Source organism: Triticum dicoccoides, chromosome 4B, assembly GCF_002162155.2.
Source record: "Triticum dicoccoides isolate Atlit2015 ecotype Zavitan chromosome 4B, WEW_v2.0, whole genome shotgun sequence".
In the NCBI taxonomy this organism is placed as follows: Eukaryota; Viridiplantae; Streptophyta; class Magnoliopsida; order Poales; family Poaceae; genus Triticum; species Triticum dicoccoides.
In genome coordinates, this window is record NC_041387.1 from 30,684,672 (window position 1) to 30,705,881 (window position 21,210).

A 21,210-nucleotide genomic window follows, 5' to 3' on the forward strand; every position below is an offset into this window, starting at 1 on the left:
AATAATTTTGCAATGATTTTGTAGACAACATTACAAAGGCTAATGGGACGATAATCCATAGGAACTTGAGGAACTAACTTTTTGGAATGAGAGCAATATTAGTGTCATTGATATGAGGAGGTAAAATACCAGTTTTATAAAAGGTAATCACAAGTTGAGTAACTTCCTCGCCAATCCAATCCCATGCTGCCAGATAAAATTCAACATTAAATCCATCCGGACGTGGAGAAGCATTCAACTTCATATCTTTGAGAATATGCAAAATCTCATGTTTATCTGGAAGAAAGTAAGTAGGATCCAAAGAGTTGTCATGCAAACGAGTATAAAGAAAAGGCCTTGCAGTGTTATTGTTTGGCGAAGAGAAGATGTATCTAAAATAATTGACAAAAGTATTAGTGATAGCACTAGGTTTGAAATGAAGCACATCATTCTCATCCTTAATGGAACAAATGGTATTTCTTTTTCTTATTTTGATCACAGCCTAATGAAAAAACTCAGTATTACGATCACCAGTAGTGGCCCAACCCTTCTTACTTCTCTGTTTATAAATTGATTGAGCTTAGAGAGAATTTGTTCATACCTAAGAGTGAGAGAGCTTTCCAAAGTGTGATTTTGCTGCTGAATTAGAAGCTGCTGAATCTGATTAATATTGGACTCAATTTCCAAAAGCTCTTGCTGGAAGGGCTTTTTCTTCTTACACCACTTCTTCAAAGAACCTGCCAAAGAAGAAGACTTTGCTGCAAAAGAGGTAAAAGTGCAATTATTCCAAGCAGATTTTGCAAAGTTAGTAAAGTCTTTTTCAAGCAACAACCAGTTTTCAAATTTAAAAGTTTGCCTAGGAATTGGTTGGATGGAGTTAATGGAAAACTAAAGATTTGAAACCATGTGTGTGTGTGTGGGGGGGTATGTTCTGTCTATTTGAATTTTATACTATTAAAGGGGGATTGGTAGGTTTGCCTCATCTCCTCCTCCAGTTTTTTCTCTCCACGATCCCATCTCTGTCGCACAAAACAAAAAAAACAAAAAGTATATAGAGTAACTTGAAATAATCCAAACCAAATCGATACTTACATTTTCTTGTCCTACTCATTCCCCTTAAAACAAAAACAATGTATCTACCATTAAAAGGGAGTTGATAGGTTCACCTTACATCCTCCTCCATTTTCCCACGCCCATGTCCCTGCTTTGGTTTTCTGTGATTTTTTTCGTAATCACAGCCGATGTTGCACAAAACAAAACCAACATATATAGAGTAACTTGGAATAATCTTAACCAAATCGATGCTTTCATTTCCTTGTCCAACTCACTCCCTTAAAACAAAAACAACATCCATTAATTTATGAAAAGTTTCATCTAAGATTGGACGGAAGGATCACGTTAATTGTGAAGAATATACGTCTTTCAAGTTTTGACTGTGGAAAATGCTTTAGATCAACCAACTGATCAAGCAACTAATCCATGGGTCTCTTCATACCATCCGCACATGTTTGTCATTTGCTACAGCCAACCATGTGCCCCTCAACCTCACCTTATCCCTAAAAATATCCGTTGACGTCTTCTCCCAGCCATTCCCCTTCACTGCATCTCTCAATCTCTCTCTCCCCGTATGATCCATCTCCTTGCCAAGTTATTGTACGAGGCCTCAAGGGGCGCTGTTGTAGAAGGCCGTTGACGCATGCCAGCAATTGTTTGTTGCAATGGACGACCGACATCCTGCTATAGAAAATCCACGTAGTTGCAACCTATGTAGTGAGCAGAGCTATAGGGTCACCATGTTTCTTTGCAACATAGGTTTTGTTACAGTTTGCAACATATGGCATGTTGCAACATTGGAAGAAGGTTCGAACCAGAGTGCAAAAGGGATCATGTTACAAAGGGCAACATCATCATTGTTGCAAAAGGTTGTGGCTGACAGACAGAGATCAGACGGCTGTTGTTCTCACCGAAACTTTGTATGGATGTATGATAACCCACAAGTATAGGGGATCGCAACAGTTTTCAAGGGTAGAGTATTCAACCCAAATTTTTAGATTCAACACAAGGGGAGCCAAAGAATATTTGAAGGTATTAGCAGCTGAGTTGTCAATTCAACCACACCTGGAGATTAATTATCTACAGCAAAGTGATCAGTAGCAAAGTAGTATGATAGTAGCAGCAGCAATAGTAATGATAACAGTGATAGCAGTGATATTGTGGCAGTAACAATAGCAGTAGCAATAGTAGTAACTCACCAGAAACAATATAAGATAAATTTGTAGGCATTGGATCGATGACTCATTGGATGATATTCATCATGAGACAGTTATAACCCAGGGCGATACGGCAGTAGCTCTAGTTCATAAATATAATGTAGGCATGTATTCCGTAAATAGTCATACGTGCTTATGGAAAGAACTTGCATGCCATCTTTTGTCCTACCCTCCCGTGGCAGCGGGATCCTATTGGAAACTAAGGGATATTAAGCCTCCTTTTAATAGAGAATCGGAGCAAAGCATTAGCACACGGTGTATACATGAACTCCTCAACTACGGTCATCACCGGGAGTGGTCCTGACTATTGTCACTCCGGGGTTGCCGGATCATAACACGCAGTAGGTGACTATAACTTGCAAGATCGGATCTAGAACATGGATATAATGGTGATAACATAAACGGTTCAGATCTGAAATCATGGCACCCGCACCCAAAGTGACAAGCATTAAGCATGGCAAAGTCATAGCAACATTAATCTCAGAACATAGTGGATACTAGGGATCAGACCCTAACAAAACTAACTCGATTACATGATGAATCTCATCCAACTCCTCACCGACCAGCGAGCCTACAAAGGAATTACTCACTCCCGATGGGGAGCATCATGGAATTGGCGATGGAGATGTGTTGGTGATGACGAAGTCCGAAGATCCCCCTCTCCGGAGCCCAAAACGGACTACAGATCTGGCAACCCGATGAAGAACAGGAGACAGCGGTGGCTCCGTCTCATGAAACGTGATAATTCTTTCTCCTTGATTTTTCTCTGGAATAATGTTATTTTATAGCGTCGGTTTCAGGGTCAGCGGGGCAACCAGGTGGGGACAACCCACCTGGGCACACCTGGGGGGGGGTGGCAGGCGCGCCCTGGTGGGTTGTGCCCACCCAGGTGCCCCCCTCATGTATCTCCTGACTTCAGAAATTCTCTTTATTGATATAAAAAATCCTCGTAAAGTTTTGTTCCACCGAGAACTTTTATTTCTGCACAAAAACAACACCGTGGTAGTTTTGCTGAAAATAGCGCTAGTCCGGGGTTAGTTTCATTCAAATCATGCAAATTAGAGTCCAAAACAAGAGGAAAAGCGTTAGTAAAAGTAGATACGTTGGAGACGTATCAATGTACCAACAAAACGGGATTTCACTGTAGTTGCAACATAGGCATTGTCTCAAAGAAGAAGAAAAGTTCAGCTAAACGGTAAATCAAGGAAGAAAACACTTCGGTAGGTAGTGCAATAGAGCTTGTGTTGTAGAGCGCTGAGTGTAGCACAACCCTTTTTTGCAAAAGCAAGCGTTCACGGGGAAGAGAATACACACTACTAGGAAAATGCTTATAGACAGAAGTTTACTAGTAGCGTTTGTTTATGACCCCACACTACTACTAGTTAATAGTAGCGCTGGCTAGGAAGAGCGCTACTGGTATTCATTAGCAGCAGCGCTTGTTTTCTAGTACCACGCTACTGCTAAGTGTAACACACCACATCCCCTAATCAATAAATATTAGCAGCGCTGGTCGTCTAACCGGCGCTCATGTTAGTTTATGATCTATAGCGCATGTTTACCTAAACGCGCTACTGCTATTTCTTCTATGTGTAACATTTTACCAGTAGTGTGTTATTCTAGCCCACACTATAGGTAGTGCAACACTAGCCGTAGATATTTTGCAGGCGCCCATAGCAGTAGCGCGCATTGGTGAACCACGCTATTGCTATGGCCGCTAGCCACCTACCACCTTTCCCCTTCTTCTTCCTCTCTTCTTTCTCCCCCTTTCCTTGCACCTTGCTTGTTCCTTTCAATGCTCCCCCTCCTGCCCCTCTAACCCTCCACCACCCCCTCTTATTTGCCCCTCCACCACCCCCTCTTCTTTGCCCCTCCACCACCCCTCCATTAGATCCCTCCCTCCCCCTCTTCTTTGCCCTCCACCACCCCCCTCTCCTTTCCCCCCTCCACCACCCCCTTGATAACCCACAAGTGTAGGGGATCGCAAAAGTTTTCGAGGGTAAAGTATTCAACCCAAATTTATTGATTTGACACAAGGGGAGCCAAAGAATATTCTTGAGTATTAGCAGTTGAGTTGTCAATTCTACCACACCTGGATAACTTAGTATCTGCAGCAAAGTATTTAGTAGAAAAGTAATATGATAATAAAGGTAACGGTGACAAAAGTAACGATAATTGTTTTGGGGTTTTTGGAGTAGTTGTAACAGTAGCAACGGGCAAATAAGCAAAGACCAGTATGTGAAAAGCTCGTAGGCAATGGATTAGTGATGGATAATTATGCCGGATGCGATTCCTCATGCAATAGTTATAACATAGGGTGACACAGAACTAGCTCCAGTTCATCAATGTAATGTAGGCATGTATTCCGTAAATAGTCATACGTGCTTATGGAAAAGAACTTGCATGACATCTTTTGTCCTACCCTCCCGTGGCAGTGGGGTCCTAGCGGAAACTAAGGGATATTAAGGCCTCCTTTTAATAGAGAACCGGAACAAAGCATTAGCACATAGTGAATACATGAACTCCTCAAACTACGGTCATCACCAAGAAGTATCCCGATTATTGTCACTTCGGGGTTGTCGGATCATAACACATAATAGGTGACTATAGACTTGCAAGGTAGGATCAAGAACACACATATATTCATGAAAACATAATAGGTTCAGATCTGAAATCATGGCACTCGGGCCCTAATGACAAGCATTAAGCACAACAAAGTCATAGCAACATCAATCTCAGAACATAGTGGATACTAGGGATCAAACCCTAACAAAACTAACTTGATTACATGGTAAATCTCATCCAACCCATCACCGTCCAGCAAGCCTATGATGGAATTACTCACGCACGGCGGTGAGCATCATGAAATTGGTGATGGAGGATGGTTGATGATGACGACGGCGACGAATCCCCCTCTCCGGAGCCCCGAACGGACTCCACATCAGCCCTCCCGAGAGAGATTAGGGTTTGGCGGCGGCTCCGTGCCGTAAAATGCGATGAAACTTTTTTTGTGATTTTTTCTCCCCGAACGTGAATATATCGAGGTGGAGGTCCAGGGGGCCACAAGATAGGAGGGCGCGCCCTAGGGGGGGTGGCGCCCCCTGTCTCGTGGACAGCCTGTGGGCCCCCTAGTGTTGATTCTTTCGCCAAAAATTCTTATTAATTCCAAAAAGTGCCTCCGTGGATTTCCAGGACATTCCGAGAATTTTTCTTTTCTACACATAAAACAACATCATGGCAGTTCTGCTAAAAACAGCGTCAGTCCGGGTTAGTTTCATTCAAATCAGGCAAGTTAGAGTCCAAAACAAGGGCAAAAGTGTTTGGAAAAGTAGATACATTGGAGACGTATCAACTCCCCCAAGCTTAAACCTTTGCTTGTCCTCAAGCAATTCAGTTGATAAACTGAAAGTGATAAAGAAAAACTTTTACAAACTCTGTTTGCTCTTGTTGTTGTAACATGAAAAGCCAACATTCAAGTTTCAGCAAATATTATGAACTAACCATACTCACAATAACACTTAGGTCTCATAATTACTCATATCAATAACATAATCAGCTAGTGAGCCATAATAATAAAACTCGGATGACAACACTTTCTCAAAATAATCATAACATGATATAACAAAATGGTATCTCGCTAGCCCTTTCTGAGACCATAAAACATAAATGCAGAGCACCTTTAAAGATCAAGGACTGACTAAATATTGTAATTCATGGTAAATAGATCCAGTCAACTCATACCCAATATAAACCAATAGTAATGAATGCAAATGACAGTGTGCTCTCCAGCGGGTGCTTTTTAATAAGAAGGGTGATGACTCAACATAAAAGTAAATAGATAGGCCCTTCGCAGAGGGAAGCAGGGATTTGTAGAGGTGCCAGAGCTCGATTTTAAAATAGAGATTGAATAACATTTTGAGCGGCATACTTTCACTGTCAACACAACAACTATGAGATGGCTGTATCTTCCATACTAAATGCATTATAGGCAGTTCCCAAACAGAATGGTAAAGGTTTATACTCTCCCAACCACTAACAAGCATCAATCCATGGCTTGCTCGAAACAACGGGTGCCTCCAACTAACAACAGCCCTGGGGGAGTTTTGTTTAATTATTTTGATTTGCTTTGATCTTTTTGGATCATGGGACTGGGCATCCCGCTTACCGGCCCTTTCTCGTGAATGAGAAGTGGAGTCCACTCCTCGTGAGAATAACCCACCTAGCATGGAAGATATAGGCAGCCCTAGTTGTAACATGAGCTGCTCGAGCATACAAAACAGAATTTCATTTGAAGGTTTGGAGTTTGGCACATACAAATTTACTTGGAACGACAGGTAAATACCACATATAGGAAGGTATAGTGGACTCATATGGAATAACTTTGGGGTTTAAGGAGTTTGGATGCACAAGCAGTATTCCCGCTTGGTACGGGTGAAGGCTAGCAAAAGACTGGGAAGCGACCAACTGGGAGAGCGACAACAGTCGTAAACATGCATTAAAATTAATTCACACCGAGTACAAGCATGAGTAGGATATAATCCACCATGAACATAAATATCATGAAGGCTATGTTGATTTGATTCAACTACATGCGTGAACATGTGCCAAGTCGAGTCACTTAATACATTCAAAGGAGGATACCATCCCATCATATCACATCATAATCATTCTAATAGCATGTTGGCATGCAAGGTAAACCATTATAACTCATAGCTAATCAAGTATGGCACAAGCAACTATAATCTCTAGATGTCATTGCAAATATGTTTACTTCATAATAAGCTGAATCAGAAACGATGAACTCATCATATTTACAAAAACAAGAGAGGTCGAGTTCATACCAGCTTTTCTCATCCCAATAAGTCCATCATATATCGTCATTATTGCCTTTCACTTGCACGACCGAATGATGTGTATAATAATAAGAGTGCACGTGCATTGGACTAAGCTGGAATCTGCAGGCATTCAACTCAAGAGAGAAAACAAGGTAATATGGGCTCTAACTTAAATAAACAATCATGCATATAAGAGCCACTAAGCATTTTCAATATAGTCTTCTCGACCCCCAAAGGAAAGAAAAGAAAATAAAACTATTTACACGGGAAAGCTCCCAACAAGTAAAAAGAAGAACGAGAAATCTTTTTGGGTTTTCATTTTAATTCTACTACAAGCATGGAAATTAAACTAACTATTTTTTTTGGTTTTTCTTTAAGTTTATCAAACACACAAAAAGAAAACTAGAAAAAGAAATTTAAACTAGCATGGATAATACAATGAAAGAGTATGAGCACCGACAACTAGTGTGTGAACATGAATGTAAAGTCGGTGAGAAATACGTACTCCCCCAAGCTTAGGATTTTGGCCTAAGTTGGTCTAGTACCAAGGATCGCCTGGCTGATATCCATAAGTGAAACCGGGGTTGTATTGAGATGCAGCGGCAACCGCCTCCTAAGCTGCAGCGTGTTGGCGAGCTGCCTCCACTCCCCTCTCGTATTCAGCTGCTTCCTCCCTGGTGACAATATATCTTCCTTTTGCCTGATAATCAAAAAGGTAGGGAGCAGGAAGAGTAACAGGGACGACGTTGCGTCTGTCATAGACTAGTCTATAATGGAGGAATTGTTCATTCCTCTCAAGAAAATGATGATTGAACATAGCTTCTTTATCCAAATAAACAGGAGGTAAAATCATATCCCCCTCTCGTGGGGCTATATTAAGAAAATTAGCCACACGGGTTGCATAAATTCCTCCAAATAAATCCCCCTTTCTACTATTATTCTGCAACCTACGTGCAACTATTGCCCCCAAGTTATAACCTTTATAACCTGAAACAGCACTCTTGAGGACACACAGATCAGGGACACACATGTGACAAGCTTCGTCTTTACCGTTACTGCATCTACCTATAAAGAGAGCAAAATAGTGTATAGCAGGAAAATGAATGCTCCCTATGGTAGCTTGTGCCATGTCCCTAGATTCTCCCATAGTAATACTAGCAAGAAAATCACCGCACAAAGGAATCAGTCAGTTGATAATACTGGGGACACTTATCTTGTAAGAAGTCCTCCAGCTCGACATTACGCACATATGCATCAAATTCCTCCTTGAAGCCTGCTTCGACCATAAAATCATTGGATGGCCACTCACAAGCTCGTACATCCGCGTCCCTCGGCAATTCAACATCTTGCTCACGTATAGCAATCCTTGGCCCTTTCTTTGCCGAGGAACCACCTTGGTACATTCTTCTAAGCATAATTCTTTTCCTGAAAATTTCTGAAATTTTAGTACTTCAAAATAAAAGTGAATAAAACTAAACAAGATTGGTAGCAACTACTCCTACAAGTGCCTAGAGCCTATATCATGCATTGGAATTGCTTGGGACCTCAAAATTTAACATGCAAGCTCAAGAACATGGTCACCTAAGCAGCAAAAATTTGCAATGAATAAAGCACTAGAACAAAAACTAATTGGACCAATGGAGGAGTCACATACCAAGCAACAATCTCCCAAAGCAGTTTTGTGAATGGAGCTTTGAGCTAAGAGATCGAAAGTCGCAGCAAAACGAGCTAGAACTCGTGCTTGAGCTGGATGGGGATTTTTTTGGGTAGAAGATGAAGTGTGTGGGTGCTGACATAAGTGGAGGGGGGCCACCAGGGGCCCACGAGACAGGGGGGCGCGCCCTATAGGGGGGCGCGCCCTCCTCTCTCGTGGCCTGGTGCTTGCCCCTCTTGAAGTGTTTTCAGTGCCTAAAATCCTCAGATATTCTAGAAAAAATCATACTAAATTTGCAGGGCATTTGGAGCACTTTTATTTCTGGACTATTTTTATTTACACGGATAATTCAGAAAATAGACGGATAATACTATTTTTGCTTTATTTATTCTAAATAACAGAAAGTAAAAAGAGGGTACAGAAGGTTGTGCCTTCTAGTTTCATCCATCTCATGATCATTAAAATGAACCCACTAACAAGGTTGATCAAGTCTTGTTAACAAAACTCATTCCGAATAACACGGAACCGGAGAAATTTCGAATAACACTAAGTTACCTCAACGGGGATATGAAAATCCCCAACAATAAGAATATCATACTTTTTCTTGACAGTAGGAAGAGGAAATTCAAAACCTCCAAAAATGATAGTTGGAACTTTTTCAATAGAATTGATGCTATGAACTTGAGATTGTTTCCTCGGAAAGTGTACCGTATGCTCATTACCATTAACATGAAAAGTGGCATTGCCTTTGTTGCAATCAATAACAGCCCCTGCAGTATTAAGAAAAGGTCTACCAAGGATAATAGACATACTATCGTCCTCAGGAATATCAAGAATAACAAAGTCCGTTAAGATAGTGACATTTGCAACCACAACAGGCACATCCTCACAAATGCCGATAGGTATAGTAGTTGATTTATCAGCCATTTGCAAAGATATTTTAGTAGGTGTCAACTTATTCAACTCAAGTCTATGATATAAAGAGAGAGGCATAACACTAACACCGGCTCCAAGATCACATAAAGCAGTTCTAACATAATTTCTTTTAATAGAGCATGGTATAGTTGGTACACACGGATCTCCAAGTTTCTTTGGTATTCCACCCTTAAAAGTGTAATTAGCAAGCATGGTGGAAATTTCAGCTTCCGTAATCTTTCTTTTATTAGTAATGATATCCTTCATATACTTAGCATAAGGATTTACTTTCAGCATATCAGTTAAGCGCATACGTAAGAAAAAATAGGTCTAATCATTTCAGCAAAGCGCTCAAAATCCTCATCATCCTTTGACTTGGATGGTTTAGGAGGAAAGGGTATGGGTTTCTGAACCCATGGTTCTCTTTCTTTACCATGCTTCCTAGCGACGAAATCTCTCTTATCATAACGTTGATTCTTTGATTGTGGGTTATCAAGATCAACAACAGGTTTAATCTCTACATCATTGTTTTTGCTAGGTTGAGCATCAACATGAACATTATCATTAACATTATCACTAGGTTCATGTTCATCACCTGATTGTGTTTCAGCGTCAGAAATAGAAATATCATTGGGATTCTCAGGTGTGTCTACAGTAGGTTCACTAGAAGCGTGCGAAGTTCTATCGACTTTCTTTTTCTTCTTTTTAGAAGAACTAGGTGTCTCTAAATTATTTCTCTGAGAATCTTGCTCGATTCTCTTAGGGTGGCCTTCAGGATACAAAGGTTCCTGAGTCATTCTACCAGTTCTAGTAGCCACTCTAACAACAAAGTCATTTTTATTATTTAATTCATCAAGCAAATCATTTTGAGCTTTGAGTACTTGCTCAGCTTGAGTAGCAACCATAGAAGCATATTTGCTAACGAGGTGAAGTTCATCTTTAACTCTAGCTATATTATCGCCCACACGTCCTATCTCGAAAGCATTATTCTTTAACTCTCTACCAACATAAGCATTGAAACTTTCTTGTCTAGCCATAAAGTCATCAAATTCATCTAAGCACGTGCTACGAAATTTAGTAGAGGGGATTTCAACTTTATCATATCTATAGAGAGAATTTACCTTTACTACATGTGTCGGGTTATCAAGACAATGTGGTTCTTCAATAGGTGGTATATTAAGACCATGTATTTCTTCAATAGGAGGTAAATTCTTAACATCTTCAGCTTTAATACCTTTTTCTTTCATTGATTTCTTTGCCTCTTGCATATCTTCAGGACTGAGAAATAAAACACCTCTCTTCTTCGGAGTGGGTTTAGGAATAGGCTCAAGAGTTGGCTCAATTGGTTCAGGAATTACTTCGGGAATTGGCTCAGGAAGAGTCCAATTATTTTCATTAGTCAACATATTATTCAGTAATATTTTAGCTTCGTCGACTGTTCTTTCCCTGAAAACACAACCAGCACAACTATCCAAGTAGTCCTTGGAAGCATCGGTTAGTCCATTATAAAAGATATCAAGTATTTCATTTTTCTTAAGAGGATGATCAGGCAAAGCATTAAGTAACCGGAGAAGCCTCCCCCAAGCTTGTGGGAGACTCTCTTTTTTGATTTGCACAAAATTATATATTTCCCGCAAGGCAGCTTGTTTCTTATGAGCAGGGAAATATTTAGCAGAGAAGTAATAAATCATATCCTGGGGACTACGCACACAACCAGGAGCAAGAGAATTATACCAAGTCTTAGCATCACCCTTTAATGAGAACGGAAATATCTTAAGGATATAAAAATAGCGAGACTTCTCATCATGAGTAAACAGGGTAGCTATATCATTCAACTTTGTAAGATGTGCCACAACAGTTTCAGATTCAAGGCCATAAAAAGGATCAGATTCAACTAAAGTAATAATATCAGGATCAACAGAGAATTCATAATCCTTATCAGTAACACAGATAGGTGAAGTAGCAAAAGCAGGATCGGGTTTCATTCTAGCATTAAGAGACTGTTGCTTCCATTTAGCTAATAATTTCTTAAGATCATATCTATCATTGCAAGCAAAGATTTCCCTAGTAGCTTCTTCATTCATAACATAACACTTAGGAACAACATGCAATACATAATCATTGGGAGAACCTTCATCATCACTATCATCAATAATAGGATCTTCAGTAATTTCATTCCCCCGAACTCTAGCAAGTTGTTCATCAAGAAATTCACCTAATGGCAAAGTAGTATCATGCACAGAAGTAGTTTCATCATGCATAGCAGAAGTGGCATCATCAATAACATGCAACATATCAGAATTCATAGCAGTAGCAGGTTTAGGTGTCGCAAGCCTACTAATAACGGAAGGAGAATCTGGTGCAGAGCTAGATGGCAGTTCCTTACCTCCCCTCGTAGTTGAGGGCAAAATAGTAGTTCAGTCGTCTTTCAAGTTCTTCATAGTGATCAACAGATATAAATCCCAAGCGACTCACAGAATAGAGCTATGCTCCCCGGCAACGGCGCCAGAAATTAGTCTTGATAACCCGCAAGTGTAGGGGATCGCAACAGCTTTCGAGGGTAAAGTATTCAACCCAAATTTATTGATTCGACACAAGGGGAGCCAAAGAGTATTCTTGAGTATTAGCAGTTGAGTTGTCAATTCAACCACACCTGGATAACTTAGTATCTGCAGCAAAGTATTTAGTAGCAAAGTAATATGATAATAAAGGTAACGGTGAAAAAAGTAAAGATAATTGTTTTTGGGTTTTTGGAGTAGTTGTAACAGTAGCAACGAAAAAGTAAATAAGCGAAGAACAGTATGTGAAAAGCTCGTAGGCAATGGATCAGTGATGGATAATTATGCCGGATGCGATTCCTCATGCAATAGTTATAACATAGGGTGACACAGAACTAGCTCCAGTTCATCAATGTAATGTAGGCATGTATTCCGTAAATAGTCATACGTGCTTATGGAAAAGAACTTGCATGACATCTTTTGTCCTACCCTCCCGTGGCAGCGGGGTCCTAGCGGAAACTAAGGGATATTAAGGCCTCCTTTTAATAGAGAACCGGAACAAAGCATTAGCACATAGTGAATACATGAACTCCTCAAACTACGGTCATCACCGAGAAGTATCCCGATTATTGTCACTTCGGGGTTGTCGGATCATAACACATAATAGGTGACTATAGACTTGCAAGATAGGATCAAGAACACACATATATTCATGAAAACATAATAGGTTCAGATCTGAAATCATGGCACTCGAGCCCTAATGACAAGCATTAAGCATAGCAAAGTCATAGCAACATCAATCTCAGAACATAGTGGATACTAGGGATCAAACCCTAACAAAACTAACTTGATTACATGGTAAATCTCATCCAACCCATCACCGTCCAGCAAGCCTATGATGGAATTACTCACGCACGGCGGTGAGCATCATGAAATTGGTGATGGCGGATGGTTGATGATGACGACGGCGATGAATCCCCCTCTCCGGAGCCCCAAACGGACTCCACATCAGCCCTCCCAAGAGAGATTAGGGTTTGGCGGCGGCTCCGTGCCGTAAAACGCGATAAAACTTTTTCTGTGATTTTTTTCTCCCCGAATGTGAATATATCGAGTTGGAGTTGAGGTTGGTGGAGGTCCAGGGGGCCACGAGATAGGAGGGCGCGCCCTAGGGGGGGGTGGCGCCCCCTGTCTCGTGGACAGTCTGTGGGCCCCCTAGTGTTGATTCTTTCGCCAAAAATTCTTATTAATTCCAAAAAGTGCCTCCGTGGATTTCCAAGACATTCCGAGAATTTTTCTTTTCTACACATAAAACAACATCATGGCAGTTCTACTGAAAACAGCGTCAGTCCGGGTTAGTTTCATTCAAATCATGCAAGTTAGAGTCCAAAACAAGGGCAAAAGTGTTTGGAAAAGTAGATACATTGGACACGTATCGCCCCTCCATTAGAGCCCTCCCCCCTCTTAATTGCCCTCCACCACCCCCTCCCTCTTCTTTGCCCCTGCTACGTCTTGAGCTTGCGTTGGTTTTCCTTGAAGAGGAAAGGTGATGCAGCAATAGTAGCGTAAGTATTTCCCTCAATTTTTGAGAACCAAGGTATCAATCCAGTAGGAGGCTCCTCAAAAGTCCCACACACCTACACAAACAAACAAAGAACTCGCAACCAACCCAATAAAGGGGTTGTCAATCCCTTCACGGCCACTTGCGAAAGTGAGATCTGATAGAGATAATATGATAAGATAAATATATTTTTGGTATTTTATGATATAGATTGGAAAAGTAAAGATGCAAATAAAAGTAGATTGAAAGCTTATATGATAAAAGATAGACCCGGGGGCCATAGGTTTCAGTAGTGGCTTCTCGCAAGATAGCATAAGTATTACGGTGGGTGAACAAATTACTGCCGAGCAATTGATAGAAAAGCGAATAATTATGAGATTATCTAGGCATGATCATGTATATGGGCATCACGTCCGTGACAAGTAGACCGACTCCTACCTGCATCTACTACTATTACTCCACACATCAACCGCTATCCAGCATGCATCTAGAGTATTAAGTTCATAAGAACAGAGTAACGCATTAAGAAAGATGACATGACGTAGAGGGATAAACTCATGCAATATGGTATAAACCCCATCTTTTTATCCTCGATGGCAACAATACAATACGTGCCTTGCAACCCCTATTGTCAATGGGTAAGGACACCGTAAGATTGAACCCAAAGCTAAGCAATTCTCTCATTGCAAGAAAGATCAATCTAGTAGGCCAAACCAAACAGATAATTCGAAGAGACTTGCAAAGATAACTCAATCATACATAAAAGAATTCAGAGGAGATTCAAATATTTCTCATAGATAAACTTGATCATAAACCCACAATTCATTGGATCTCGACAAACACACCGCAAAAAGAGTTACATCGAATAGATCTCCACAAGAGAGGGGGAGAACATGGTATTGAGATCCAAAAAGAGAGAAGAAGCCATCTAGCTAATAACTATGGACCCGAAGGTCTGTGGTAAACTACTCACAACTCATCGAAGGGTCTATGGTGTTGATGTAGAAGCCCTCCGTGGTCGATTCCCCCTCTGGCAGAGCGCCGACGAAGGCTCTAAGATGGGATCTCGCGGATACAGAAGGTTACGGTGGTGGAAATTGTTTTTCGTTGGCTCCCTGGATGTTTTCGAGGTACGTGGGTATATATAGGAGGAAGAAGTAGGTCGATGGCCGCCCGAGGGGCCCACGAGATAGGGGGCACGCCCTGTAGGGGTGGGCGCGCCCTCCACCCTCATGGCCGCCTCAGCTGCTTCTTGGCTTGCACTCCAAGTCCTCTGGATCACGTTTGTTCCAAAAATCACGCTTCCGAAGGTTTCATTCCATTTGGACTCCGTTTGATATTCCTTTTCTTCGAAATACTGAAATAGGAAAAAAAAACAGCAATACGGGCTGGGCCTCCGATTAGTAGGTTAGTCCCTAAAATGATATAAATGTGTAAAATAAAGCCCATAAACATCCAGAACGGGTAATATAATAGCATGGAACAATCAAAAATTATAGATGCATTGGAGACGTATCAAGCATCCCCAAGCTTAATTCCTGCTCGTCCTCGAGTAGGTAAATGATAAAAACAGAATTTTTGATGTGGAATGCTACCTAGCATAATTCTCAATGCAATTTTCTTTATTGTGGCATGAATGTTCAGATCCAAATGATTCAAAATAAAAGTTCATATTGACATAAGAAATAGTAATACTTCAAGCATACTAATCAAAGCAATCATGTCTTCTCAAAATAACATGGCTAAAGAAAGTTCATCCCTACAAAATCATATAGTCAGGCTATCTTCATTTTCGTCACACAAAAATGTTCCCAAATTGTACACCCCCGATGACAAGCCAAACAATTGTTTCGTACTTAAATAATCTCAAACTTTTTCAACTTTCACGCAATACATGAGCGTGAGCCATGGATATAGCACTATGGGTGGAATAGAATATGATGATGGGGATTGTGTGGAGAAGACAAAAAAGAGAAAGTCTCACATTGACGAGGATAATCAACGGGCTATGGAGATGCCCATGAATTGATGTCAACATGAGGAGTAGGGATTGCCATGCAACGGATGCACTAGAGCTATAAATGAATGAAAGCTCAACAAAAGAAACTAAGTGGGTGTGCATCCAACTTGCTTGCTCATGAAGACCCAGGGCATTTTGAGGAAGCCCATCGTAGGAATATGCAAGCCAAGTTCTATAATAAAAAATTCCCACTAGTATATGAAAGTGACAACATATGAGACTCGCTATATGAAGAACATGGTGCTATTTTGAAGCACAATATATGAGACTCGCTATATGAAGGACATGGTGCTACTTTGAAGCACAAGTGTGGAAAAAGAGATAGTAACATTGCCCCTTTTTCTTTTTTTTCTTTTTTTCTTTTTTTCTTTTTTTTTCTTTTTCCTTTTTCTGGGCCTTTCTTTTTTTTCTTTGGCCTTTTTTTTCTTTTGGCCTTTCTTTTTTCTTTCTTTTTGGGGACAATGCTCTAATAATTATGATCATCACACTTTTATTGATTTACAACACATGAATTACAACTCGAAACTAGAACAAGGTATGACTCTATATGAATGCCTCCGGCGGTGTACCGGGATGGGCAATGAATCAAGAGTGACATGTATGAAAAATTATGCATGGTGGCTTTGCCACAAATACGATGTCAACTACATGATCATGCAATGTCAATATGACAAAAGTAATGTGTGTCATGATGATAAACGGAACGGTGGAAAGTTGCATGGAAATATATCTCGGAATGGCTATGGAAATGCCATAATAGGTAGGTATGGTGTCTGTTTTGAGGAAGATATAAGGAGGTTTATGTGTGACAGAGCGTATCATATCACGGGGTTTGGATGCACCGGCAAAGTTTGCACCAACTCTCAAAGTAAGAAAGGGCAATGCATGGTACCGAAGAGGCTACCAATGATGGAAAGGTCAAAGTGCATTTTTTAAATTCATAATCACCCAACTAGCATGACTTTAATATCACTACCTCCATATCTCAAAACAATTATCAAGTATCAAATTGATCATAGCATCCAATTCACTTCCTATGATAGTTTTTATTATACCCAACTTGGATGCCTACCATCCTAGGACCAATTTTATAACCATAGAAAATACCATGCTGTTCTAAGAGATTCTCAAAATAATATAAGTGAATCATGAGAGACTAGCAATTTCTACAAAATTAAGCCGCCGCCGTGCTCTAAAAGATATAAGTGAAGCACTAGAGCAAAAACTATCTAGCTCAAAAGATATAAGTGAAGCACATAGAGTATTCTAATAAATTTCAATCAAGTGGGCTTCTCCCAAAAGGTGTGTACAGCAAGGATGATTGTGGTAAACTAAAAAGCAAATACTAATATCATACACAAGGCTCTAAGCAAAACACATATCATGTGGCGAATAAAATATATCTCCAAGTAAAGTTACCAATGAACGAAGACGAAAGAGGGGATGCCTTCTGGGGGCATCCCCAAGCTTAGGCTTTTGTCTATTCTTGAATATATTGGGGTGCCATGGGCATCCCCAAGCTTAGGCTTTTGCCACTCCTTATTCCATAGTCCATCAAATCTTTACCCAAAACTTGAAAACTTCACAACACAAAACCCAACAGGAAATCTCATAAGCTTCGTTAGTGAAAGAAAGCAAAACCACCACATAAGGTACTGTAATGAACTCATTATTTATTTATATTGGTGTTAAACCTACTGTATTCCAAGTTCTCTATGGTTCATACCACTTAATACTAGCCATAGATGCATCAAAATAAGCAAACCAACATACGAAAAACAGAATCTGTCAAAAACAGAACAGTCTGTAGCAATCTGTAACTAACACAAACTTCTGGAACTATAAAAATCGTACCAAAATAGGAAGTCCTGGACAATTTGTCTATTGATCTACAACAAAAAGAATAAAAGCAAAAGCACGTTTCTGTGATTTAACAAAACTAATTTCATGCACGCAAAGTTTCTGTTTTTCAGCAGAATCAAATTAACTATCACCGTAGGTTATCCTATAGGTTCTACTTGGCACAAACACTAATTAAAACATAAAAACACATATAAACAGAAGGTTGATGCAAAATTTATTACTAAACAGAAACAAAAACAAAAAACACAAATAAAATTGGGTTGCCTCCCAACTAGCGCTATCGTTTAACGCCCCTAGCTAGGCATAAAAGCGAAGATAGATCTAAGTAGTGCCATCTTTGGCACTCAAATCCTCAACAGAGCACTTATAATCTTTAGGGGTTTATCCCTTTTTAGCAATGATTAAGCCCTTAGGCAAGAAATCAAGAAATTCATTTGTAGCAAAAGGTTCCTTAATGATAGAGAGAAAATTGGGATGAACACTTATTGATTTGAGTTCCGCATTCCCCTTACTAGAAGATTCACCCTTATTTTTAGGAACATAGATAAATTTGGCAGTTTTTGTAGGAGGATTTGGGGTGTTTTTCATGGGAGAAAACGCCGACCCTAAGTTGGTAATGATATCTTCAAGTTTACCGATTCTTGCAGAGTCTAGATCTATTTTTTCATTAACTATAGGTTCTTTCTCTTTAAAAAATTTCAAAGCAACTCCAACCCTAGATCCATATTGGGTAATGTGATTATGAATCTTTTTATCCAAATTTTCAATCAACTCAACGTTGGCAATTTTATTTTCAATAATCTCAAGCCGTTGCATCACATGTTCTAAAGTTAAAACAGTTCCATGAACCAAAAGAGGTGGTGAGCCAAACAAATCTAACATAGCATTATAAGCATCAAACGTATGGCTACTCAAGAAATCCCCTCCGATAACGGTAGCAAGAACGCATCTATTCCAAGGAGTAATGCCTACATAAAAATTGTGAAGAAGTACGGAAGTAGAAAGCTTCCTAATAGATTTATTTTGAGCATTGCAAATTCTATGCCAAGCATCTTTTAAATTTTCTCCCCCCTTTGCTTAAAATTAAGAATTTCGTGTTCGGGAGTGATAACAAGGATAGGAGGACTAGCCATTAAGACAAGGTAAACAATCTAACACATGAGCAAATGGAAAAAGGCAAGCAAAAGAAAGGAGGAGATTGGGAAAGACAGGGCAAATAAAACGGCAAGGGTGAAGTGGGGGAGAGCAAAACGAGAGGCAAATGGCAAATAATGTAAATGCGAGGGAGATGAGTTTGTGATGGGTACTTGGTATGTCTTGACTTGAGCGGAGACTTCCCTGGCAACGGCGCCAGAAATTCTTCTTGCTACGTCTTGAGCTTGCGTTGGTTTTCCTTGAAGAGGAAAGGGTGATGCAGCAATAGTAGCGTAAGTATTTCCCTCAGTTTTTGAGAACCAAGGTATCAATCCAGTAGGAGGCTCCTCAAAAGTCCCACGCACCTACACAAACAAACAAAGAACTCGCAACCAACGCAATAAAGGGGTTGTCAATCCCTTCACGGCCACTTGCGAAAGTGAGATCTGATAGAGATAATATGATAAGATAAATATATTTTTGGTATTTTATAATATAGTTTGGAAAAGTAAAGATGCAAATAAAAGTAGATTGAAAGCTTATATGATAAAAGATAGACCCGGGGGCCATAGGTTTCACTAGTGGCTTCACTCAAGATAGCATAAGTATTACGGTGGGTGAACAAATTACTGTCTAGCAATTGATAGAAAATTGAATAATTATGAGATTATCTAGGCATGATCATGTATATAGGCATGTGACAAGTAGACCGACTCTTGCCTGCATCTACTACTATTACTCCACACATCAACCGCTATCCAGCATGCATCTAGAGTATTAAGTTCATAAGAACAGAGTAACACATTAAGAAAGATGACATGATGTAGAGGGATAAACTCATGCAATATGATATAAACCCCATCTTTTTATCCTCGATGGCAACAATACAATACGTGCCTTGCAACCCCTATTGTCAATGGGTAAGGACACCGTAAGATTGAACCCAAAGCTAAGCACTTCTCCCATTGCAAGAAAGATCAATCTAGTAGGCCAAACCAAACTGATAATTCGAAGAGACTTGCAAAGATAACTCAATCATACATAAAAGAATTCAGAGGAGATTCAAATATTTCTCATAGATAAACTTGATCGTAAACCCACAATTCATCGGATCTCGACAAACACACCGCAAAAAGAGTTACATCGAATAGATCTCCACAAGAGAGGGGGAGAACATGGTATTGAGATCCAAAAAGAGAGAAGAAGCCATCTAGCTAATAACTATGGACCCGAAGGTCTGTGGTAAACTATTCACAACTCATCGGAGGGGCTATGGTGTTGATGTAGAAGCCCTCCATGGTCGATTCCCCCTCCAGCGGAGCGCTGGCGAAGGCTCCAAGATGGGATTTCGCGGATACAGAAGGTTACGGCGGTGGAAATTGTTTTTCGTTGGCTCCCTGAATGTTTTCGAGGTAGTGGGTATATATAGGAGGAAGAAGTTGGTCGGTGGCCGCCCGAGGGGCCCACAAGATAGGGGGGCGCCCTGTAGGGGTGGGCGCTCCCTCCACCCTCGTGGCCGCCTTGGCTGCTTCTTGGCTTGCACTCCAAGTCCTCTGGATCACGTTTGTTCCAAAAATCACGCTCCCGAAGGTTTCATTCCGTTTGGACTCCGTTTGATATTCCTTTTCTTCGAAATACTGAAATAGGCAAAAAAACAACAATACAGGCTGGGCCTCCGGTTAGTAGGTTAGTCCCAAAAATGATATAAATGTGTAAAATAAAGCCCATAAACATCCAAAACGGGTAATATAATAGCATGGAACAATAAAAAATTATAGATACATTGGAGACGTACCAGCCCCCTCCACCACCCCTCCATTAATGCCCTCCCTTCCCCTCTTCTTTGCCCTCCACCACCCCCTTCCATTAATGCCCTCCCTCTCCTCTCCCTCTCCTCCCACTCTCTCCCTATCTAGCTAGCTAGTTAGAGCTATATATCTAGAGCTACTAGGTAATTGAGAAGAAAGGTGCTCGATATCCCTCTCGACACATAGGTGAGCAAAAAAAGTGTTTGTGTGGATAGGACCGAAACTATATATATGTATGTATGTATGTATAGGCGATATGAGAATATACCGAATTGTGTGTGGCATAATTTGAGTTGCCTACATTGTGTATTTGATGAAATAATGTGGGTGACATGAGTTGCCTATGTTTTGCCGAAATGTCGATTCAATTCCGTTTCGGCGAATTTCGGGCAAACTCAATATGTCCTATGTTTACGGAAGGTCATGCCGAATTTTTTGTATGAATTTGATCCATGCATGCATACGTGGTTATAATATTTGCTCCGTGCACAGGTGATCATGAAGGTCAATGGAAGGATGGTGGAGAGATACTGGCAATCCGCTGTGGACGACATGTATGAAAAAAGACTGAAGGATGTTTATGTCCGTGTCAAAAATGCAAAGGAATAGTCAGGCTCGACCCCTTTGAGGGTGGTACATTCAAGGCGCACCTGCTCATGCATGGTTTCATGGATGGCCA